Here is a 26465-nt window from a genome sequence, read left to right on the forward strand (position 1 = left end):
AAGAGGCTTTTTCTGTGCCTTTAAACTATAAAAATGGTGAAATGAAAGGACAAATTACACTGTGAAATGTTAATGAGTTTGTGCCACTGTTAACAATGGCAAAGCTGTGAGATTTCCCTGGCATGATGAAAGTGAAATCACAACATTTCACTGTGGGAAGGTAGAGTTCAAAACAAATTTATATTACAACTTCATTTATTTTAAAGAAAGTATTTCTTTTGTTCTCTTTAAACAATACAACATATTAGTTAATATGTTATTCTAATATTATCTTCAACAGTTTTTTTTAGATATCTGTGGATTTTTGGAGTTGAGGAACAGACAAATTTGTCTTGTACAAAAGAAAAAAATAAAGTTATTTCAATTCAATTGAGTTTATTTCTCAAGCTCCAATTCAAAACACATGTAATCTCTAGACACTTTAAAGAGACAATTCAACCAGATCACACAGTTAGATTGGTTCAAAGTTTTCTATCCAAGGAAAACCAGCTGATTGCTTTGACTCATTGACTCTTCAGCAATCCCTTACACCAAGCATGCTTGCAGCGGGAGTGGAAAGGAAAACTCTCTCTTAACAGAAAGAAACCTCCAGCAGAACCAGACTCGGTGTGAGTGGCCATCTGCCGAGGCCAACTGGGGTTCAAGGAGAAAGAAGCAGACGTAGAAAAAGAAGCAGAGATACACAAAGGTTACAGTCAACCAGTTCTGAGCTAGCTTCCATGTCAGAGGAGGAAAGAGTGCACACACAGTTAATCACAGGTGGAGAATAAGGACTAAACTGAAAAACAGGCCAAGCTCCAACATCTATAAACAAAGACGCTGATGAAAGCAGCACAGCTGATTTTTTTCTCCAAGATGGAGTCACAGCTAAACAGGAACAGACCGGATGAAGCACCTGTACATATTTAGTTACCCTAAGGTCCATACAATTTGGGGAAACTGCAGCCACACTGGCATGTTCTTTGGCGCCTTATTAAAAGGGCATTAAAAAACTACAAGACAAAATATATGAGCAGTCCTGTACACTGTTTTCAGATACATTAGACTTTATGTAATAAACTAAAGGCTTCAGTAAACAAGTTTGTCTCCCACTAAAACTTTGATATGATTTGTCAATTAAATGGCTCATTGCATATTGCTGTGCTGCTACAGATATTAAAAGTATTTCTCCAACGTTAAATGTACTTTTAAAAGTACATTTAAGCTTTAAATGTACTTTTTAAAATTGTACTTAAAGGAATAGTACACCCAAAACATGATTAGCCTTCATTTTCTACTCACACCCATGCTGAACAACACTCTGGAGTACTTTTTTGATATCTCAAATGCATCTGGAGATCTGGGAGGCTTCTTGCTGTCTGCTGACATTCAAATAATGGAGGTCTATGGTGACCGAGACAGAAAGGTCCATAAAAGTCCAAAAAAAACGTGTCAATATTCCTCCATACTGCTCTTCCAATGTATTCCAAGTGTCCTGAGTGGGTAGCATCCAGAATTTACTCGAAACGAAGTCATTTAGAATGTTTTTAGAGCATAAACAGTAGTGTATAGGATTTCCTGAAAGCGCGCACATGCGCGCTCACGACGCTACGGAAGCCGGCAGACCAAACCAGCGCATTCAGCTCGGCAAAGAACTCATGCTCTTCCTCAACACTGAAGTCCTCAGACATTTTTCTTTCGTTGTTTCTTTCTCTGCACAGGTAAACAGCACATTTCTTCTTCTACGCTTGCATTATTGGCAGAGCAGACGCTGAATGCGCACTTTCATCTGGCTTGGTCTGCCGGCTTCCGTAGCGTCGTGAGCGCGCATGTGCGCGCTTTCAGGAAATCCTATACACTACTGTTTATGCTCTAAAAACATTCTAAATGACTTCGTTTCGAGTAAATTCTGGATGCTACCCACTCAGGACACTTGGAATACATTGGACGAGCAGTATGGAGGAATATTGACACGTTTTTTGTGGACTTTTATGGACCTTTCTGTCTCGGTCACCATAGACCTCCATTATTTGAATGTCAGCAGACAGCAAGAAGCCTCCCAGATCTCCAGATGCATTTGAGATATCAAAAAAGTACTCCAGAGTGTTGTTCAGCATGGGGTTGAGTAGAAAATGAAGGCTAATCATGTTTTGGGTGTACTATTCCTTTAATCTACTTATACAATCAGACTTTATAACTCGACTACAGAAAATGTTAATATAGTTAACCAGTTCTTTGCTTAAAGTTTCCCTCTTCAACAATTTAGAGCCAATTGTATCATATTTGATACATGAGTTTTAAGACTTCTGCACCATCAGAGTGATGTTTTTTTTCTTAAAGACTCTGACTTAAACTATCACACACATTTAATTAATCTATGAAAGATTGTACTAGATGCTTAAACTATCAAAAAAGATGCAAAACTTATGTTGGAATAGATTTTGAGTGTGTAAAGTTTAATGTAACCATTATATTTAATCTAGAATACTAACCTTCCACTCAGAAACTCATTCCACGGTAGGCTGGAACCTGTATGGTTCCGTCCAGTCAGTATGTATTGTTAGATTGTCATTTAGTACATGGCACAAACCAACAGTTACATCTGTCGGAGAAGTAATGCTGTCAGACCAGCATAAACTTAATCAGCCATATGACATCATTATTTGTGAAATAATTACATCACCTGCACACACTTTGTTTAATCAACTGTATTACATCCTGATTTCAGTAAATCTATCAGATCTCGAATCGCTTTCAATAGACTTATATCCACAACTGTCAATCATAGCCAAGACAACACCCAGCCCTCGCCCCTTTGCATTCCCTGGTCCGCTGAGCAACAGTTCAATAAGGTTTATTTTTTAAATATTATCTATGTGTTTGGTTGGTCCAAAATTCACTTTAGTTCAATAAAATATGTTGCAAACCCAGTTTTCAATGTCTTTTCAACCAAATGTAGACGTTGCCTGGATGTAAATCATGTCGTCTTTTCAATGTCTTTTTAACCAGTTTTTGCTCGGTAGGAAGGCTCCTTTAGAGAGTAAATTGTTCTTTAAGTATTCTATAGAGTTCCTTGTCTGAAATGGAGAGGATAGAAGATGGAGTTAGCAAAACTATTGTCTTTATCTAAGCCTTCAACTTGTATGTTAGATCCAGTTCCAACCAGGTTATTTAAGGAGAAATTCCCTTTGATCTCCTCCTTCATTTTAGATGTGTCTACTAAGGTTAAGCTAAGGGATCAGTGTCTACTAAGGTTAAGCTTAAAACTTTCCTTTTTGATAAAGCTTATAGTTAGAGTGGCTATATAGTTATGCTGCTATAGGCTTAGACTGCTGGAGGACATCGGCCTCGGCAGATGGTCGCTTACACTGAGCCTGGTTCTGCTGGAGGTTTCTTCCTGTTAAAAGGGAGTTTTTCCTCTTCACTAGCTACGTTTACATGCGCAAAATTTCCCCGATCCGATCCAAACCTTGGTTGATCGGAAATTCAAAATCTCCGTTTACATGGACACTAAATGAAATGATCCGATCATGACGTGTGTACACATGTACCAAGCGTTGGATCAGATTAAATCTTTTAAGCATGCGCAGAACTTCCTGCCAAACTTGGCAGTTCTGTCTGCGTCTGGTTTTTGGGAGGCCTGACAAACGATGCGCTCGGAGCGAGCGGAAAGAAAAAAGGAGAGAGGAGGAAAAAAGCGCTTGGCAGCGAAATGTACGAGAGAAATATAGAATGAGCGATTGAGCCGGCGTGGGAGAGCGAGTGGGCTGTGGAGAGAGAAAAGAGGAAGAGGAGGAGGATAAATTCCTGCTTCCTGCAGCTTTAAATGAACTTGAGTGTATAAGTCGGCGTTCCTAGACTCCTCCCGCCATGTTGTTCACAGCGAGAGCGAGAGCGACCGGTGGTTTCCTGTTGTTGACAAGGCGGAAAAACGTCACGCTGACGTCGCACACATGCGCAGTGAAGATTATTTTACTCTTCAGATCCGAATGGGTGTTTACATGGACGCCAATCGGAATGGCGATCGGCAAAAACCACCTCTCTCATTCGGAATTAAATTTAGATCCGATCGGACCGAATCGGATTAGAATCTTCAGTCTGACATGTTTACATGAAACATTTTTGATCTGATTAGGCCTTCAATCCGATTAGTTGTGTCCATGTAAACGTAGCCACTGTCACTACAAGCATGCTTAGTGTGAGGGATTGTATTTGAGTCAACGAGTCGATGCAATCAACTGGTTTTCCTTAGATAGAAAACTTTGAATCAATTTGACTGTATGATCTGGTTGAACTGTAAAGTGCCTTGAGATGACTTTTGTTGGGAATTGGCGCTATATAAATAAACTGAATTGAATTGAATGGGATTAACTGGAGAGAGATGGGAGGAAATGCTGGATGAAAGACTGAAGAAAACTGGTTTGATTTGGGAGATATGGAAAATAGGATTGACATGTGGCTGAGGAAGAAGCTTTAGGCCAGTGGAGAAGGGACTGATGATATGAGGGACCTTCAAATTTGTGGGCTAGTTGTTGTAAAAGCACAAAAACCTAAGCTGAAGTTAAAGAATGGTGAAGATTCAATCTATATTTTTATGAGAAACTGCAGTAGGTTCTTATCCTACTGATATGTTTACCCAGATAACCCTTTTTAATAAGGATGGGCAGGCAGAGATGTAACAATACGTTGTTTGGCTTTTAAAATATTTGTATTTTCTGAGTCCTTGGCTGAAATTTTATTTCTTGAACTTGAAATGAAAAAAGTTATAAAGGGTCCTGCTTGTCGACTCCAATCAGAGCATTTCATTAAAGTCTTTTTACTTGTGTTATTCAGTCTCTATTGGTATACTGAAGCACCTTATCATGACAGGTTATTTATAGAGCATGAAAATCTAAATTTTTACTATAATTTTACTATAATTTTTTACTATATTCCGTAGGGCTTTTAATTTTATGACATTTTACACACAATGACTTCAGGCTTAAATGAGAAACAAAATCATTACTGAAGTTCGCTTGGAAGGCAGCCGTTATCTTGATGGACATTTTGAATGAAAATGTTCATTTAGAGATGTAAAAGACTGTTTGTAGAAATAATGAACCATCAAAATTTTCACTCAGTGTTCTACTGATAGACAGAAAGGCAACAAAACCTCTTTGGAACTGACTCTCTTATACCATCATAAAGGGCTTTATTATCTTTCCTGCCAAAACAAACCAGGTGATCATTCAGCCTCTAGGAGCCTCATCTAAGGCTGCTCCATTTGATTTTTTCTGGACTGTATGACTCAGAGCTGTTGTTATAGCAGAGGATGACTGAATTATTGTTCTTCTTAGAAATCCTGCAGGTGCAATGAAGAAGGAAATGTGTCATTGTTGTGAATATTTTCTCATTTTGCAGCCCCTTAAAGCTACTTGCCAATGCTTGCCCTAATCTGAATTCCCTTTCACATTTTTTTGGTACCAACATGTTGGAAAACAATGTAAAGTTTTATCATTACACTCCATGTGAATATACAGGACTGTCTCAGAAAATTAGAATATTGTGATAAAGTTCTTTATTTTCTGTAATGCAATTAAAAATCATGAAATGTCATACATTCTGGATTCATTATAAATCAACTGAAATATTGCAAGCCTTTTATTGTTTTAATATAGCTGATTATGGTGTACAGCTGAAGAAAACTAAAAAATCCTATCTCAAAATATTAGAATATTTCCTCAGACCAAGTAAAAAAAAAATTATAACAGCAAAACAAAATCAAACATTTGATAATGTCCATTAATGCACTCAGTACTTGGTTGGGAATCATTTTGCATAGATTACTGCATCAATGCGGCGTAGCATGGAGGCAATCAGCCTGTGGCATTGCTGAGGTGTTATGGATGCCCAGGATGCTTCAATAGCGGCCTTTAGCTCATTTGCATTGTTGGGTCTGGTGTCTTTTAGCTTCTTCTTCACAATACCCCACAAATTCTCTATGGGGTTCAGGTCAGGGGAATTGGCAAGCCAATCAAGGACAGAAATGCCATGGTCAGTACACCAGTTACTGGTGGTTTTGGCACTGTGGCCAGGTGCCAGATCATGCTGGAAAATGAAATCATCATCTCCATAGAGCTTTTAAGCAGATGGAAGCATGTAGTGCTCTAAAATCTCTTGATACGCAGCTGCATTTACTCTGGACTTGATGAAACACAGTGGACCAACACCAGCAGCTGACATGGCTCCCCAAACCATCGTTGACTGTGGGAACTTCACACTGGATTTCAAGCAACTTGGATTTTGCGCCTCTCCAGCCTTTCTCCAGACTCTGGCGCCTTGACTACCAAATGACATACAAAACTTGCTTTGGTCTGAAAAGAGGACTTTGGACCACTCTGCAACTGTCCAGTGCTTCTTTTCCATAGCCCAAGTCAGACGCTTCTTTCGTTGTCTTGAGTTCAGAAGTGGCTTGACCATGGAAATACGGCTATTGTAGCCCATTTCCCGGACACGTCTATGAACAGTGGCTTTTGATACCTGGACTCCAGCTTCAGTCCACTGTCTTTGAAGTTCCCCCAAATTCTGGAAGCGGCTCTTCTTCACAATGCTGTTAATGCTGCGGTCACCTCTCTTGGTTGTGCCGCGTTTCCTGCCACATTTCCCCCTTCCAACACACTTTTTGTGAATGTGCTTTGAAACTGCACTCTGTGAACAGCCTGCTCTTTGAGAAATTTCTTTTTGTGTCTTACCCTCCTGATGGAGGGTGTCAATGATGGTCTTCTGGACAGCAGTCAGATCAGCAGTCTTCCCCATACTTGTGATTTAGTTTACTGAACCAAGCTGAGTGTTTTTCAAGGCTCAGGAAAGCCTTGCAGGTGTTTCGAGTTAATTAGACGATTCAAGTGATTAGTTGAATAGCCTACTAGTATACTTTTTCACAATATTCTAATATTTTGAGATAGGATTTTTGAGTTTTCTTCAGCTGTACACCATAATCAGCTATATTAAAACAATAAAAGGGTTGCGATATTTCAGTTGATTTGTAATTAATCCAGAATGTATGACATTTCATGATTTTTAATTGCATTACAGAAAATAAAGAACTTTATCACAATATTCTAATTTTCTGAGACAGTCCTGTATATATATATATATATATATATATATATATATATATATATATATATATATATATATATATATATATATATATATATATATATATATATATATTTATATATATATGTGTGTGTGTGTGTGTGTTTTTCTACCTCACTCTGTATTTCATAATGGCAGATATTACTGTCACAAAAGCAAGGTGTAGTTTTAACACAGCATTTACACCAAATGATTCGCTTATGGGAAGAAACAAAACATTTAGCCACATCGCAAATGAAGACATCAACCTGTCGTCGTGTCATTCGAGCGTCGTGTCATTCATCTGCACCTTTATTTATTGCAGTCATTTTCTTTTAAACACCTCCTTAAAGCAGATCAAAGAAGACCTCTGCTATGGCCTTATGTCACCCCATTAAAACACAGACACCAATTCAGTGAAAAAGGCCTCTTATTTCTTCCCCTATGAATCCCTTCATGTCAGTGTTCACTGTCAGGTACAGCCTTGGGGCCCCTGAAGGTGTGGAGAGTTTCATAACATAAAGCACAGCAATACCACTGCATGCTACCAATTGGGAGATTATGGAAGAGATGGATTAAAACAGATAGCATGACAGCAAACTGTCAGAGAGAATAAAATCCTCAGTGTGAAGTCAATGTGTAGATGTGCAGACTGGAAGACACTGGCTTATGTAAGCATCACAATGGAGCATTGAGAAGACACCAGATAAAAACAGGAATCTCCTTTGTTTTGGGGAAAGAATATTTCACTTTTCTAACTGCATTTAACAGTCAATCCCTCAGGAGGCATGAGACAACTGTCGGATTTCAGATTGTATTGTTGGTACAGTGCCTTGATTAGGCCATAAGCCAAGTTCCTAAATGATAAATAATTTTTTTTCCCTGTTGGGACTTGATCTGATCTATGAACACAAAGCAGTGCATAGTTATGAAATAGAAACAAAAACAAAGACAATTTTCATTACATCTCAGTGAATGAAAATTTTATATGCTGGACATTTTTGTGGTTTGAAACTTCTCAACTCTCTTATCTTTAAATAGATCAGAGCAATGCATGCAGGGGTTTTCCGCTCAGGTTCAGGTTCTCCACTCATATTAGGACAACATTTAATTTTGTGGTTTTCGTGGTGGATTAATATAACATAAGTGTATCTTATGGGAATGCTTTTCTTGAAGTTGCAATTAGTGGAAAGATGGATTTAGCTGATTAGGAGAAAAGCCTGTTGAACTGAAGATATACAGCAATAAAGGCCAAGGTCAAAGTAAAGCGGCACAATATTGGAAATATAGCTATAGGCTACACTTTTTAGGGTTTTCTTCTATGTTTTTGTCAGAAGCTAAGAATATAGGACCCGGAATTCAAGCAGATCAAGCTACAAAACTAGTGTTTATTAAGGAACTCAGTGTCCTGCTGCTTATCCAGAGGGATAGTCCAAAGTCGAAGCAGGAATAGATTTCCAGACCAGAAGATCAAATGTCCGAAGAGGCGCCGAAGGGATATCCAAGCCAAGGTCAGAAGACAGGTCCAAGGTTGTTAGTAGCCGGAATCCAGGTAACTGTCTGGAAAAAAGATCAGGCTACAGAGTAGAACAGGGGTAACCTAAACTTAGAAGTCAAGGGTCAGAAACTAGTCAGGATCAAGTTATCAGAAACTCAGATAGCTAAAAATCTCTCACACTGTGCTCAAATAATCTGGAACCGATGGCTGGAAACAGGCGGCTTAAATAGAAAGCAAAGCTGTTTTCTGAGAAATCTTTTTTTTTTTTTTTTTTTTTTTACACATTTGTGCTAATGAACAAGGAATTTTATTATATATTTTTTTTCCTCACATCATAAATCAACAATCACAATTTGTAAAAAACATATTAAAAAGATAATACAGAAGGCACAATCTATATTTAGGGGGATGTATTTTGCTCTTGTCTTTGCGTCTGAGTGAGGACCTGACAGCTCATTGGCTGTCAGCCTATGAAACTGGAGAACATTTGTCAACACAAATGCAGTAAATGCCACATTGCATATTCGTGTCTCAGGCTCAGTCGAAAACAACCCATGCTACAGCAACTGTTGTTAAAGCTGATGGCTATATCAATACAAAGACAAAAAGATAAAAATATCGTTTTGTACTGCCCATGCATCTATCAGATGGCGGCACTCCAAGGAAGCGGCAAATAACAGGTCCTCTTGACAATTTCAGAAGATATGCCGATTAAAACGACACAACCTAAACATCAAACCTGCATCTATGATCGCCAGCGCCTGCTGGAGCTACAGTCACAAAAATTTTTAAATACTGACATTTTTGTCCGTTTGAAATGCCGCGGAGTGCTACGGACGGATGTAAACAAGACAACAGAGCAAAATAACGGAAGGAGGAAGAGATGTGTGGGAGAAAGCAGGGCTGCAGAGGAGGGCTAACTGCCAAGCTAAAGAGAGATCCGCACAGACCACCGCTTCCATCAAGCCTGTTCTCCAACGTCCGCTCGTTGGAAAACAAAATGGATACTCTCCGACTCGAACTCTCTTCAAAAAAGGAGATATGTAACTGCAGCACCATTATTCTGACTGAATCTTGTCTGCATTCAGCAATACCGGAAAATGCTATTAGCCTGGAGGGGCTAATGCTATACCGCTCTGATAAAAACAAAGAGCTCTGTGTGAATGGAAACTTCTCTGAGACTGCTGCCAGTAAATCTTCAGCAAATAAATCTTGGACAAGCTTTATTTCATTAAGGGTTTAAACACTGATGTAACATTAGTGTTCATGTGTTACTCAGATACTGATTACACTTCGATTACCAAGTATGACCAAGAGTCATTTAGTGGAATCCTGATGTCTATTCGCTGCTAGCTATTTCAAAGAGGGTAAAGAATCATTTGACTAAAGGTGTTTTGGTTCTTGATAAAGCAAATCATTTAATAAAACATTATTTTGCCAAATAAGGTTTTATTCACCTCATGGATTTGCATTGTGAACAGGTGTGAAAACATGCAAATTGCTCTTTATTAGTGAAAAGTTAATTTGATCATATCCCAAATTCTTCCAGATAAACTTTGGTTTTCAAACACAAGATCCATCTTAAACTGTAATATGGTTTTCAACCATGTTTCCTTTCCTCTTTGTACCTAGTAGTTTAGTTTAGTTGAGTTTCAATAGTTTTAGTTAAAAGTGGTAAACTGAAATAAGTTTGACTTGGAGCTGAATGATTTTTGTTAATACACTCTTATATTTTGAACAGAAGTTGTAGTGAATTTATTCCATGTATGTGCAGAATTAACTGTTTGACCATGATTAGTGCTTGAATCACTCTTTCATGTATTGTTCTAACACACCGCTGGTAAGGTGTGCGTTCATAAACCGTATATAACAGCCAAAATAATATCTGAATAAATGTGATATTTACCACCCCTGCCGGGGAGGGCAATAGACATCTTCAAGTATCACAAATATAAATTCCCAGCTGGCTGGGAATTGAATAGAACATAAAATCACAAACATGAATGATGAGCATTCCATAACTAGGTATAGTGACTTAATATCACAGTGTTTTTTCTTTTTTCATCACTGCTGCTTACATTATCAAGGCTGCATTTTAAAAATGAAATTGTCTAGAGAGCTGTTCTAAAGGGAATTTCTTTTTGTTTACACTTGTGTATACAAAATGACAAAATAAATCTGTCGAAGTCTAACTAAAGATAAAAAATATGTTGCACTTTTCAAATGAAATTTTACGAAATTCTAAATTACAATTTTATTTAATTAAACTACATTACTTTTTACTGTAACTTTGTTTGCATTCAACATGATGCCTTAGATAAAAAAATAGTTTCTTTAAAATATATGAAGATTTTTTTTTGTAGAGGGTAAAAAAAATGCTTGACCGGTAAATTATTTTGTTTTCCTGTCCACTTGGCTGGTGAGTCAAAGTTAATTTTGGACCCTGGTACTGAGTAATAATTAACTAATATCAGATTTAATTTTTAGAAATGATGCCGACAGACTTTATGTGCAAGTTCAGGCATTTTAAAGACTCAAAGGCATAAAAAATTAAAATAAATGTCATCAATATAAAATAACAAATACATGCAGAAGAAATACTTTTACCATTTTTTTCTCCACATCCTTACAATCCTTACAGTAAGAACTGCCTATATGTGTGAATAACTTCCACTGTTAATATCTACCGTTTATTGCATGTTCAGCTGATATTGGAAAAGATCAGATTACTCCTAGAGGTCAGAGTTGTAAGAAACTGTTTTCAAGTAGAGATACTTTACAAGAGTATTACTCAAATAAAAATAACACGTGTGGCCCAGTAAAAGTACTCCTAACTGAGTAAATGTAATTAGTTACTACCCACCTCTGATAATGGTGAAGTTTACTTTATCAATAACCTCAAAAAATACTGATTGATTTTAATGAAGACATATTGAATGAGAATATGACAGCAATGGGTGTGGTCTGTTTGATGTGGAAAAAAGTGGGAACAGGTTTTGTTTATCCATAAAGCAGGGGTAACCAATTAAAAATCATCGGGGTCCGAATAAAGAAAATCATCAACCAGTAAACATCCGGAGACATTTTTAATCATAATCTGTTACTTTAAATATTATTTACCACTGAAATAAAATGAGGTGTTTATGCATCCATGTTATACATTGAATTTTTAAATAAGAACAATATTAAGAATATATAAAATTTAAAATCTAAAGTGTTTTTTGAAGTAGAGAACAGCAATCATTCAGTTTGGTATAAAGATGATTTCCTGATTCACATATTTTATAAAACACCTGAACTGACCGTTTGTTTTATTTATTTACTTATTTTGTGGTTTAATGATAGCGGTGGGCTTTAGGCTGCCCTGCAAGGCTTTTAAACCTGGGTTTGAATGGCGAAAAAGCCATTCTAAAGCACATATCAAGGTGCTCATTCGTGAGCCTGGATTGCTGTTTATTTTTGATTATGGTCATGTTGGGGAATCCTGCTTCACAGCTGGTTGAGCCAAAGATACTCAAAATGTGCAGGGTCATCTTTGAGCACACTAATTCACTTTTCTTTCACCAGTTCACCATGCTTCTTCCAGTAGTCCGCACTTCCTCTGCACTCTTTTTCTCATCATCTTCTCCTTCCTTCCCATCGCCCTGCTTACCACAGGTTTGCCTGCTGTGTCGAAAAGTAGCTAGCAGCAGAACCCGAGACTGACAGCTCATTGACTAATTTGTATCACGTGGAGCCTGGTCCTGGCGCTCAAGGGGGCTTTACCATATAAACCGAAGAGGCGGCGCAAGTCAAGTTACACACTGTCGTCAAACAACATGTATTAATTTATAAATGTTTTAAATCACGTTGGGTCCGGATTAGCCAGCAGCTGGGTCTGGATCCGGACCGCGGTCCGCTAATGCGTGACCTCTGCCATAAAGCAACCCTATAGGGTTATTGATTTTGAACACTGTCAATACATACATACGTTTTTCTTTATACCGGCCCCATGACTCAGAATTTATGTTGTGTCTTCCTGTTTTACAGAATGGCACATCAAAGCTAGAACTATCACATTTTTTAAATGGTAAATCGTACAGTTTTCCAGGCTAAAAACTTATTCATAAACAGGAAAACAAAGGGTGTACATTTTAGTATGTTTAAATTAGTTTTATAAACACACAATTCAGTTTCAGTTAGTAATGTTTTTTTTTTACTTTTAAAACTGCTTTTCTTTTTTTCACTTAACTAAAAAGTTTTCTTTATTTTAGGTTCTTTTTTTGTTCATTAGTTGTAGTAAACTAAGCCTGTTTTTTTTAAACCACACATTGAAGCAAAAAGTTTTTTTTTTTAACAATGGTGCTGAGCGGCTGCCTGAAGTTTGACGAAGCACCATGCCACCAGGGCGAGTTGATTACAGGGCATTGTCTGCACTGGAGGAATATGCTGTAAAAACACAAAAATTTAAGCTACTGTAAAATAATAATGACGATTTAATCTGTATGTTATTAGTAACTGCAGTATGTTCTTTTCTTACTGGTATTTATACCCAGATAGGTCTTCATATGACGGATGGGCAGAGATGTAACAATAAACTCAGTTTGTTTGTCAGTGTGGAGGCCAGCTGAATAGGCTTGGACTGAAATCTAAGCCTTCAACTTGTATGTTAGATCCAGTTCCAACCAGGTTATTTAAGGAGGTATTCCCTTTGATCTCCTCCTCCATTTTAGATGTGATTAATCTATCTCTGTTACAGGGATATGTACCTAAAGCTTTTAAGATTGCTGTAATTAAACCTCTGCTTAAGAAACCGTCTCTTGACCCAGATGACTTGGTCAATTATAGACCTATATCCAATCTTCCTTTCTTATCCAAAATTCTTGAGAAAGTAGTTGCCAAACAAGTTTGCGATCACTTCCACCATAATGAACTTTTTGAAGAGTTTCAGTCTGGCTTTAGAGCTCATCATAGCACTGAAACAGCTCTGGTGAAAGTCACTAATGATATTCTCATGGCCTCAGATAATGGACTTGTATCTGTGCTCGTCCTGTTGGATCTTAGTGCTGCATTTGATACAGTTGACCATAATATTCTTTTAGAAAGACTTGAATATTTTGTTGGAATTAAAGGAACAGCACTAGACTGGTTTAAATCTTATCTATCTGATCGAATTCAGTTTGTTCATGTTAATGATAGATCTTCAACACGCTCAAAGGTTACCTGTGGAGTACCACAGGGATCAGTGCTAGGACCAATTCTCTTTACTTTATACATGCTCCCAATTGGTAGAATTATTAGACAGCATGGGATTAATTTCCACTGTTATGCTGATGATACCCAGCTATATCTGTCTATAAATCCAGATGAAGCTAACCCATTACATAGATTACAGGCATGTCTTGAAGACATAAAAACCTGGATGACTCTTAACTTTCTGCTTCTGAATGCAGACAAAACAGAAGTTATAGTCTTTGGACCAGAGTCTCTGAAAAAGAAACTGATTAGCCAGTCACTTCATTTGGATGGGATTAAACTGATTTCAGATAATAAAGTAAAAAATCTTGGTGTTATTTTTGATCAGGACCTGTCATTTAAATCCCATATCAAAGAGGTTTCTAGAATTTCCTTCTTTCATTTGAGGAACATTGCAAAAATTAGAAATATCCTGTCCAGGGGTGATGCTGAGAAACTAGTCCATGCATTTGTTACTTCAAGGCTGGACTATTGTAATTCTTTACTATCAGGAAGTCCACAAACTGTAGTTAAAAGCCTTCAGCTGATCCAAAATGCTGCAGCCAGAGTTCTAATGAAAATGAAAAAGAGAGATCATATCTCTCCTATCCTGGCTTCTCTTCATTGGCTTCCTGTTAAATCAAGAATAGAATTTAAAATCCTCCTTCTCACATATAAAGCCTTAAATGGCCAAGCTCCATCTTATATCAGAGATCTGATTGTTCCTTATGTTCCTAACAGAGCACTTCGCTCTCAATCTGCAGGTTTACTAGTGGTTCCTAGAATTTCTAAAAGTAGAATGGGAGGCAGATCTTTTAGTTATCAGGCTCCTCTCCTGTGGAACCAACTACCAGTTTTAGTCCGTGAGGCAGACACCCTGTCTACTTTTAAGGCTAGGCTTAAAACTTTCATTTTTGATAAAGCTTATAGTTAGGGTGGCTCAGGTTATCCTGAGCTATCTCTATAGTTATGCTGCTATAGGCTTAGACTTTTGGAGGACATAGGGACCCCCATTTCATCATTCTGCTTCATTTTCTCTCTGTTCTCCTATTCTGCAGAATCTGTTAGTTCAATCTCTAACCTTCTGCTTTCTCTGCTTTTCCTCAGAGTAGCTTTGCCTCGTCTGTTCCTGTTTGGCTGTGACGTCATCCTGGAAAAAAAACATCAGCTGTGCTGCTTCTATCAACACCCTTGTTAATAGATGTTGGAGATCGGCCTGTTTTCCAGTGTGGTCCTGTTTCTCTGACCGTGACTGAGTGGATGTGCTCTCTTCGTCCTCTGGCATGGGAGCTGCCTTGGAGCTCGTCTGCCTGGCTGTGTGTTTCCTGGACGGGGCCGCCTTTTACAGCTGCTTTTTGTATCTCTGCTTCTGTCTCCTTGAACCCCAGTCGGCCTCGGCAGATGGCCGCTCACACTGAGCCTGGTTCTGCTGGAGGTTTCTTCCTGTTAAAAGGGAGTTTTTCCTCTCCACTGTCGCTACAAGCATGCTTAGTGTGGGGGATTGTATTTGAGTCAATGAGTCAATGCAATCAACTGGTTTTCCTTAGATAGAAAACTTTGTATCAATTTGACTGTATGATCTGGTTGAACTGTAAAGTGCCTTGAGATGACATGTGTTGTGAATTTGGCGCTATATAAATAAACTGAATTGAATTGAATTGAACTGCTGACACGTAACTCCTCCCTTGTCCTTTCCGAGTCGATTCGCTGTGACACTAAGCTGCAAGGTTCTCACCAAGAGCACCTCTGCTGCTTTCTGCTGTCCTAGACGTCTGGCAGAGTAGCTAAGGGCTAGTCACGCTTCATTCTGTTTGTCTGCTGGTAAACATGTGGGCTTCTGTGAGCCATTGAAGAGGTTGAGAGAAAACAGTTTATGTTGCTGAGAAGAGGAACTGTGAGAGTGATTTAACTGTGTAACTCTAGGAGAAATAAACTATTTTATTTTCTTTCATTGTTATGGTCATGAATATACTAGTCCTGTCCTTTTGTACCATCATTGCTCAGCCTCTTTTCCATTATATAAGATGCATTTTAAAGTACTGTTAGAGCTTCTCAAATGCCAATAAACACACCATACAAGTCAGTGATAAAGAGAAGAGAAAAGCAGAATTAGATTTAGAGCAGGGTTATTTATAAAAAGAAAAAAATAATCTCTCAGCAGGACAACAACACTGACCGTACAGCAAGAGTTACAAGGAATGGGTTGCAGTGGCTATCATAAGTATTCGCCCCCTTGAATTTGTTTCCCTTTTATGCTTTCATAAGTTAATCATAGTTAATAAAATTTAGCTTTCTTAAAACAAATGAAAATAATATTGAACAAAGTGACCATGCAGGTAGGAGACTAATGAGAGAAGCCATCAAAAGTCACAGGCTTCAGCTGCTGAGACAGGAAAGACTGTACATATGCAGTACATATGTCTGTTTTTCATGATTTAGGGAACTCAAACAATGAGCAGTGATGTTGCAGCACAGGTAGAGAGAGAAGTGTCCGAACCTTCAGGGCTTCAGGTAAGGTTTTTTTTGTTGTTGTTGTTTTGTTCTTTTCAGTATGAGAAATTGGATTCTGTGATCTCTTTTGGAGCTCACTGAACTCCATGCCACATTGATTTTAATATAGTTTGCCTGATTAACAGACTTGTTTGGTTGGCTGTTATCTCCACTTCACATGTATTTAGTAAGAAATGCGTTTGCAATGTTACGATAAAATTAGGGCAGCAACTAACAATTATTTTGCAAATCGATTAGTCTGTCGTTGATTTTTTTCTATGACTCGATTCTCTTTAATAATCTTTAAAGAAGATTATTAATGACATTATACCAGGTGAAACTAAAAATTTCTTCTTGAAATATTATTGTCAGACTTTTGAAAGACAAAAACATTTTTTTTGTTATTTGCAAAATGTTTATATATGTTGTTTTACAATTTTGGTATAATTACTGATCTAAGTGGGTTTCTCTGTCGGGGAAAGGCACATTTTACATTTATATTATGTTTTAGAATCTCTATACTCCAGTTAATGAAACCATTTTCAAAGTGGAACGCAGTCCTAATTCCACATTCATCAGAGCTGATGATACTTCAAACGTTGATAAACAGCATCTAGTGTGTTTAGTGCTTATAAAATTTTTAATAATGTAGCAAAATGCTGCTTTTCTCTTTAAACAATGAATTCCTCTTATCAGTACTGATGCTCACATCAAGCATAAAAAAGGGCATGCATATTGCATAGCACCAATGACACCAGATCAATAATGTCCCTACCAAAGTTCAAATCAAACATATGCCCTTGTTTTTTACCTTCTCAAATTAAGGCTAAATACACTTAATATCAGAGATTTTTAATTATTTTTTCTAGAATGTTTTTGCAGTGTGCAGTAACCAGTTCTTGGCTAAACAGAGAGGCACCTGATGTGATCTTCCCCTTCCATTGTACATCTGTTTCATGGTTTGACACATTTTTCTTACAGAGCTTTAATACAATATATATTTTGGTTGTAATGAGCTGTTGCCTGAGCAGACGTTACCTTTTGTGTCAACCTGATCCACTCTGTCTGTTTTACTTTAACCCATGTCATTTTCATCCACACAACTGCTCATTTGATGCTCTTCTGTTTTTATACCATTCTCTGTTGGATTGTTGTGATAATCAGAGTAGATCAGGAGTTTTTAGTTTACTCAGACCAGCCCCTCTAGATACACTATATTGCCAAAAGTATTTGCTCACCTGCCTTGACTCACATATGAGCTTAAGTGACATCCCGTTCCTAATCCATAGGGTTCAATATGACGTCGGTCCACCCTTTGCAGCTAGAACAGCTTCAACTCTTCTGGGAAGGCTGTCCACAAGGTTTAGGAGTGTGTTTATGGGTATTTTTGACCATTCTTCCAGAAGCGCATTTGTGAGGTCGCACACTGATGTTGGACGAGAAGGCCTGGCTCTCAGTCTCCGCTCTAATTCATCCCAAAGGTGTTCTATCGGGTTGAGGTCAGGACTCTGTGCAGGCCAGTCAAGTTCATCCACACCAGACTCTGTCATCCATGTCTTTATGGACCTTGCTTTGTGCACTGGTGCACAGTCATGTTGGAAGAGGAAGGGGCCAGCTCCAAACTGTTCCCACAAAGTTGGGAGCATGGAATTGTCCAAAATGTCTTGGTATGCTGAAGCATTCAGAGTTCCTTAGACTGGAACTAAGGGGCCAAGCCCAGCTCCTGAAAAACAACCCCACACCATAATCCCCCCTCCACCAAACTTTACACTTGGCACAATGCAGTCAGACAAGTACCGTTCTCCTGGCAACCGCCAAACCCAGACCCGTCCATCAGATTGCCAGATGGAGAAGCGCGATTCGTCACTCCAGAGAACGCGTCTCCACTGCTCTAGAGTCCAGTGGCGGCGTGCTTTACACCACCGCATCCGACGCTTTGCATTGCACTTGGTGATGTATGGCTTGGATGCAGCTGCTCGACCATGGAAACCCATTCCATGAAGCTCTCTGCGCACTGTTCTTGAGCTAATCTGAAGGCCACATGAAGTTTGGAGGTCTGTAGTGATTGACTCTGCAGAAAGTTGGCGACCTCTTCGCACTATGCGCGTCAGCATCCGCTGACCCCGCTCCGTCAGTTTACGTGGCCTACCACTTCGTGGCTGAGTTGCTGTCGTTCCCAAACACTTCCATTTTCTTATAATACAGCTGACAGTTGACTGTGGAATATTTAGGAGCGAGGAAATTTCACGACTGGATTTGTTGCACAGGTGGCATCCTATCACAGTTCCACGCTGGAATTCACTGAGCTCCTGAGAGCGACCCATTCTTTCACAAATGTTTGTAAAAACAGTCTGCATGCCTAGGTGCTTGAATTTATACACCTGTGGCCATGGAAGTGATTGGAACACCTGATTCCAATAATTTGGATGGGTGAGCAAATACTTTTGGCAATATAGTGTACATCAACCAAGACACATTTGAAGCCATTTAAACCGTCCCCTTACTGTTGTGTTTGAACTTCACTGAGTCATTCTTTACAAGTTTTTGAAGCCTAAATGCATGAAGTAGCTGCATTTCTAGCATTTACACAGCTGTTTGGACATGATATATAATCAATACCAGATGCATGTCATTGAATAACCCCTCCTCCGCTCCTTCCATTCTCCCTCTGTGTTTAAAGGATGTCATCAAGGATATCATCAAAAATTAAATATCTTATGTTTCTCATAAATGGTTTGACTGCTGTATTTTGTTAACCTGTATAATACATAGTTAATTCAATTCAGCTGATGAGAAAGAAGATGAGAAAAGTTGAGGGGTTTATTTACTGTTTTCAAATTACTCTTGTACTCTTTTTCTAAGAGGCTAGTTCTAGTCTGAGTGCTGTGGTTCCTCAGAATTATTACCTCAAACTATGAGGTCATGTTTCCATCAGTGGTGGTTTTTCTGTTTTCAAAATAACTGAAAAAGGACAGATTGTAGTGAAATTCTATCAGAGGAGTCCTTCATGCCAAGGAACTTTCATTAAATGTTGGCGATGATACAGAGCAGAAACTGGATACAGGATTTTTTAATGATTCTCTAACAGTGTGAGATGTTTGGCGTAACAAGCAGTTCCCCATTAAACAAGAAGGTGGCAGCAGTGAGTATCGACAACCTCAGCATCAGACTCAAAAGGTCCAGAGGTATTTTACTGAAGACAAAAACACAATAAAAGGGAGTGTTGCTGGTTTGCTAGCATAATTAATTTGAAATTTAGGAACAAAGTTTATGGACATGTTTTACCAGAGAAGTGCTTATGCCAAAAAACCATTCTTTCAAATGTGGTAATGATCCAGATCATGTGCAAGTTTTAGCTATACAGTAGGTCTAGGTCACAATATGGTGCAATATTTGCTGCTTGGAAGAGGTCTGCACTCTCAGAGCTTCATTATTTTTATTTTTGTTTTTTGTTTATTTTCATTCATCGTATATGAGGAAGGCAGTTCTTCTTAGTGGTTTCACTCAAAGACCGATTCTGGTTAAAAGGCTGTACGGATGTAGGTAGAGATAGACTAACTTCTTTGGACTCAAAGAGTTTTGCTTACATTATGGCAGCAGTGTTGATACAGTCTACAGTAATACCCCTTTCCCACTGGCAGAAAACTTGCTTAAACCCAGGAACAATAGGGGGTTTTCAGGTGACGTCACGCTCACGTGACTACTCAGCGCGTCCGCCATATTGGGTGGCAGTCGTTTCGCACCGTTGACCCTGCATTGTATGACGCCTTAGGCAGTATTGACAGTGAAAAATGGTGAAAACGTGTTTAATTGTTGGTTGCACGGCCCGTGGAGGTGGAGATCAACGCTCTTTCTATCGCATACCAGCCGTACTCGTGAATCAATGTGAAAAAACAAAACAGCTATCTGAACAACGCCGTCACCTATGGCTGACACTGATATCCAGGTCCGATTTGGACGGTGTTAAGCTGGAATACGCCAGAGTCTGCAGTGCTCACTTTGTCACAGGTAATTAACTGTCAAACATTTAAAACATGTAAGAATATATTAATAATAGGGCTTGGGCGTCATGACGTATTACTTTCCGTGGCCGCAATGTTGACTGCCTCCGCCGCCGCTACTCAGACTACTGCCTATGACTACCGCGTACTGGACTCCCTCTCTCAGCCGGGTTTTAATTTGATTAATTTCACCTTAACTTGATTTCAACCAGCGGGAAAAGGCTCAAATATGTGAGAAACCCAGAGGGTTTAGGGAGGTTTGGCAGTTAACATTACTAACCAAACCTTTGAAACACATAGCAGCTAGTTAAAAGTACATTACATGCCTGAGTGGTTGTTAGCACTAACGGTTAGCACTGTTTGCTGGCTTTAGGAGCTCCAGCTTCTGAACCCATCCATTCGTAAACTGCACATGAGACTCCAAGGACTTGTTGGCGCACCGCCGGCCGCCGGCCGTTAGCCACCTAGCATAGAGAGCCCTGCGTCGGATTGTTTACATTTTTACCATCTTATTAAAACTCAACCGTCCTCGTATGATGGCGATTTGCTTCGTGTACATCACGTGGGAAACCTGCTAAAATATGTGACACTATTATTGCCAGTCCCTTCTGATGTAACAAGCCAAAACGGCTCTGCTTACATTCAATAAACATGGAGCAGCTCTGGTGAGAGGAATTCAGACAGATAATAGAGCGAAACTATAAAGCACACTGACTGCACCCTGGCTTCTTTACATGTTGATATCCATTGTTTACTTTCCTAATTTCTGTTGCATGTTGACCCATGTTTGAATAAAAATCTGCTATTTTCAGTGGAAAGAGGCTTAAGTAAGAAGTAATCAAAAAAACACAAATCCTTATGAGATAATATTTAAATTTATTCATTAGGAATACTTAAAAATATCTTATATAAATTTTTGTCATTCTTGTCAATTAAAAAATAATTTTAATGGATCCCATTATCTATGTTGATCAGAGCATAAGAACAATAATCAGGTCAATAAAGTGTGGAATGTATGTGAAAGTTATTTAAAAAAAAAAAATCATTTGACGGTATCACCTTAAGAGATCTCTCTTATTCTAATTTTTCCACCTATCTTTGACATTTTCTCTTATTCATATTCCCCTTTCGCACTTTTTGTCTTTGCCATCACTTGTAAATGGTCAGAGCTAGGAGCTAAATTTTGCGTAAGGATTAAAATAAAAAGACATTTTTATACCCATTATTATATATACACATATTTTCTGCCTAGCTTCAGTTTCTGTAACTGTTCAAACAGAATAGCATTAAGAAACAGTGCATTTTCAGAATTTCTAAGGCGGCATTCTTTTATTTTTCTGTTTCAGAGATAAAGACAAATTTACCTGTACATCTTATAACATTATCTGCTAGGACAGTCTGAGGGTTAATTTAATAATGTATAAAATTTATACCAGATTTTCTGACTTACTGTGAACTTTCCAATCATAGCTGTATTGTCTAACCTTTTACATGAGACATAGCTAAGCACTAAAAGAGTCCATTTAAATCATAAAAGTCATGTTTTTGCAGCCATTATGCGAGTGCCAAAGTTAATATTTCACGCCTAGGACTCATTGAGCCTTCATGATGATCACAGCAGCCAGCTTTAAGATCCTACTTTGAAGATTTGCTCTGCCGTGCATATGGCTCTAACCATTTTATGTGCTTTAGTACATCTTACCAATGTAGTATAGCATTAAAGTTTAAAGCTCTTCGGGGGCCCAGCTGATGGCTTATCACTCTCTTAGAGGAGCAACACTTGAACAGGCTGAAGCATGATCTCTGTCTCAGCAAAGCTATTACAGGGTTCACTGAGTCTAAGTGTAGCCTTGCTGCTGCTGGATGAGCAGGTGTATACAGTCAATGTTGGTACACGCATCTGAAGGTTTGCTGTTTGTGTGCTTCTGTATTGCACATTTATTCATGCAGATTTTATTATAGCTGCACACAAAATGTTTTCTGCAGTAGTAATAATATTTTTTGTAAACCACACAGATTGAGAATTCTTAGAATGTACAACATTACCTTTGCCTGTTTTCTGTAACCTTGTTTGATCTACAGACATGAAGCCAGGGTTTGAAATTGACTTCAGCTTCACAGAGCTTAGATGTTTATGTCAGATGTTTTATCATACTGAAGTTTAGTAATCAATGTTTTGATTTGAAAGGGTTTTATTAGTATATGTCACATGTTTATGTCAAATCTCCTTGAATGGGATCCTGTCTTGGTATAATTCCTGAGACTTTGATATCCGATGTGACATCATGATTTAAAGTAGTGATCTCTCCCAAATTGCCTCTGTATAAAGCTCCTAATAGCTGACTGAGACCATCTAGTATTGTTCAAGATTTGAGCTTCACCTAAAACCATACCTTTACCCTAGCCCTTTGCAGAATGAATAATCCAGTTCATTGCTTCAGGATCTTATTAAATTGCTCCAGTACTTCATGCTTTTCTTGGAGAGTGGAAGCTTTCTTTTTGTTGCCCTATTCCATAACAGACCAAAGGCCCCCATACTGCCAGTTCTGTTCCCTGAGCAGGCTCTGCACTGGTGGCAAGTCAATCAATTCCTTAGGGAATGCTTGCCACGCAGTGGCAGCCCACTGCTCCCCAATGGGATAGGTTAGGGGGATCGGTTACTTTCTCCATTGTGAAATTAATCAAGTTTAATAAAAAATTGTTAATAATCTAATTTTGTTTAATAATTGCTATGAAATAAAAATAGATTAGTAAATTGTTGCCATAACAAGAGTAGCAAAGTTTGTCAAAAACATGATTTCTATCAGGTCAAAGAATTTTGTTAAACAGCTTCATAAGTTCTTGTCTTAATATGCTGTACAATCAATAAGAGATCTATGCTTAGTGGTTAAATATTATAATAAGAAACCCATGTCATGTTTTAATGACTGTAACCTGACATCCAACCTTTCGCTCTATTTTACAAGTCAGGTCATCTTATGAAAAGTGATGGTTTTTGCTCCTTTTAATGTTCATATTTTCTACAAATGACAGAGCTTGGTATTTTTTAAAGCTTGATATAAATGTTGGGAGCCATCTTTCAGTCAGCTGGCCAGGAATGGGTAGCAAAGGTGTGGGAAGGGCATCACTACATTACTCAAAATGAAGAAGGAACCTAAACCACAGCAATGTTGAGATCTGTAGAGATTTTAAAAACATTGGTCCGACCTGAGACCACTAAGTCCCTGTTATTGAGATGTTCAAAGGGAATAATGTCACATAATATAGTTCCTAAAGCTCTCCATCACGTCAGATAACTTAGATTTTGTGTAACACCTTAGATCTTAGCTCACTAATCTGAAACTGAACGGTTTACTGAATGTATCTTTTACTGTCTCTACACATCATCGGTCTATTTCACCATCTCTGTCTTTTTTTGGACTCCCTCCCCTCTTCTCTGGTTTTCTTTATGTGTGGCAGAAGACAGCTGCAAAGTATGGATTGAGGAAGTAACCTATTTTGAGACTGCTATGTAATTAATCATAAGCTGCAGCCAGCATGTAAAAAGGCTTTTTCCTCCAGTTTTTCTCACCCTCTTCTCTGTACTAAATTATAATCCTCTCATTTTGTTTTATTTTTTCTTATGTACCAGGGCATCTTCATAACAAAATTATCTTCTTCCATGCTATTTTAATTTATTTTTTGTCTTGCATATGAAAGTTTAAAATGATTCCTCAGAAAACTGAAAAAAAGGCCTTAGAGGCAAGAAAAACTGTACTGGTATGAATATTTGAAGACAAAACCAGTCGTAAATGTTTATACATTCAACCTGAATGTTTTCTTTATGGATCTGATGTTGGTTTTGTCACACAATCAATACCTGGAATTTTAGCGCCAGGCCTGCCGGCTGTTTTTTGTGGACAGATGGTGAAGAACACGGCCCCATTTGGGTGTAATAAGTCGTTACTAATTGTCTGCAGATTGGATCAATGTCCTGTTCTGTTGCAGCTCGGCTCACTGTGCCGCCACAGACAGCACGACAGCCATATTTCACTCTGTGCAGATAGCAGCTAGAGGACAAGTCCTTCTTAAGTCATTATTAAGGCAATTTTGCTGGGACCAATTTAATTAGGCTGAGAAATGGTTTCTTTTGAGGAGGAAATTGGACCAATCGAAGGACGCTTTCAGAGTCATTTTAAGGGATAAGCACATGTTCCGTCACAGTGGAATAAACACAAGCCATCAAAATGGTCTCAAATGACAAACAGCTTCTGAATGACAGATTTTTCTCAGCAGTTAAAGAAAATGCTGTGTGTCTAATTAATGCAGATTGGAGCAAGAACCTGGGCTAATTTATCACTCTATGGATTGATATATAGTAGAAGCGGCCATGAGGAGCTCACCCCTGTGGCCCCTCAGAGCTCGCTTCCTCTGACAGCTTGATGAACTAGTCCTCTGCTGTCAGCTCTACTGTGTTTACCACCACAGTTTTTCTTTGGTGGTACGTGTCTGTCTAACTGGTCTCATTCCTGCAGTCTGAGACTTTATAGAAGGGCAGCTTGACCAGATGCACACATGCCAGATAAATGGCCACTGCCCTGCTGACTACTGACAAAATCATCTGCAAGCTTTTGCTTTTTGAAGCGTTTTTTTCATTGCTGTGCTAAAGTATTTTTTTTTCCATGTGTATTTTATAAAACAATTAACTATAAATGTCTTGTTACTGTTGGAAGGAGATTGACTTAATAATTTTTTTGTACGATTAAAAAAAATAATAAAGTGCAAAATTGGGGAAAAAAACATGCATGTTGTTAGGTTTATTCTTTATACATAATGTGCATTGTTATTTTGTTAGCCAGATTAGACAGAGTAGAAAGCCTTCCTTCACATGGATGATGTCACTGTGTGTTGGAGGCAATGTAAGCAGGACGGCCTTCGTGTCTTTAAGAATACATATGGGCACATCTTGGAGCCGGACTGATAAAGGAGAGCTATGTGTAATCCTGGGGTAAAGAGGCAAGATGCATTAAGTTCAAGCTAATCTTCTTCTAATGTTCAAACTTAAATGCTGGGATAAATACAGATTGGAGCTTCAGTAACTCTACTAAATGTTTACAAAAAGAAAGTCTTCCTCTTGTAAAATCTTGCGAACGTACGAATGTATTGCTTTTTCTGAAGCCATTTAATGATGGTGACCTTTGTTGTTTCCTTTTGTGAATATTTTCAGTTGTTATATATATATATATTTTTTTTTTCATTTATGTTCTGCTTAATGTAAAATGTAAATTTCAAAATTTTTTAAAAAGCTTGTTTTCCCAGTTTCTGATATAATTCATTACTTTCCCTCACTGCCTCAGCTCCCTAATCTCCCTTAAGTGTTGCCTAGTATGCAGTAATTAGGCTCACCTGTTATATATTCAAGTAATGACATCTTTACAATTGATACCTCATTTTTTACTTTGAAAGATTGACACACATTTCATTTTTCTGTTAAACTTGTTGTCTTAGAGAGAGAGAGAGAGAGAGAGAGAGAGAGAGAGAGAGAGAGAGAGAGAGAGACATGCAGCAAAAGACTCTAAATCCAGGGATGGCTGTGTAATAGACAGAGGTGGCAGATTCCAGCCATCATAGTTTTTATCTAATAACACTTCTGTATCTAGAAGCCAAATTAATCAATTGAGTAATGCAACATCAAACCTACCAAGAAAAGGCCGAATTACAAGCTGATGAGCCAGGTAACAATAGCCCTAATCACAGGAACAGCTTACCTTGTAAGCAGGATGAATTGTCTTGAGATTTAGGAATTCACAAACTCCTGAATATGCATCATCGCAGGAGCCAACAGATGCGTGAGCCTCGATACAGAAATATATTTTAGACCAATGAAAGGCAGCGACGTGTACGACGTCAACACGTCAACTATAGGTGAAAAGCTGAAGCAAAACAAAGGTGGCTGCTCTAGTTTTAGCTGGAATAGCCTCAATTTCCTCAGTGATTGGCAAAAAGTTTGACATGGGAGGCATGTGGCTTTATTTACCAAATAAGCTCAAAGAATCGTAATGAATGTCCCTCTATTTGCAAACACATTCGACAGGAGGCTTTTCAGATGGATACATTCAGTTTAATTTACATTGGTTTATTTCTTGGTTTAAAGATGATAGATATCGCTCTAGTATGCCATATAT

The 26465-nt window shown here is 38.3% G+C and overlaps 1 protein-coding gene across 1 annotated transcript in view; it reads left to right on the top strand.

Moving 5' to 3' along the window:
• The window catches only part of ncanb (neurocan b), a 259178-nt gene that overhangs the window by 143317 nt on the left and 89396 nt on the right, over positions 1 to 26465 (top strand). The window lies entirely within an intron of this gene.

This window comes from Cyprinodon tularosa, unplaced genomic scaffold (genome assembly GCF_016077235.1).
Source record: "Cyprinodon tularosa strain WSP-4 unplaced genomic scaffold, ASM1607723v1 ctg278, whole genome shotgun sequence".
Lineage (NCBI taxonomy): Eukaryota > Metazoa > Chordata > Actinopteri > Cyprinodontiformes > Cyprinodontidae > Cyprinodon > Cyprinodon tularosa.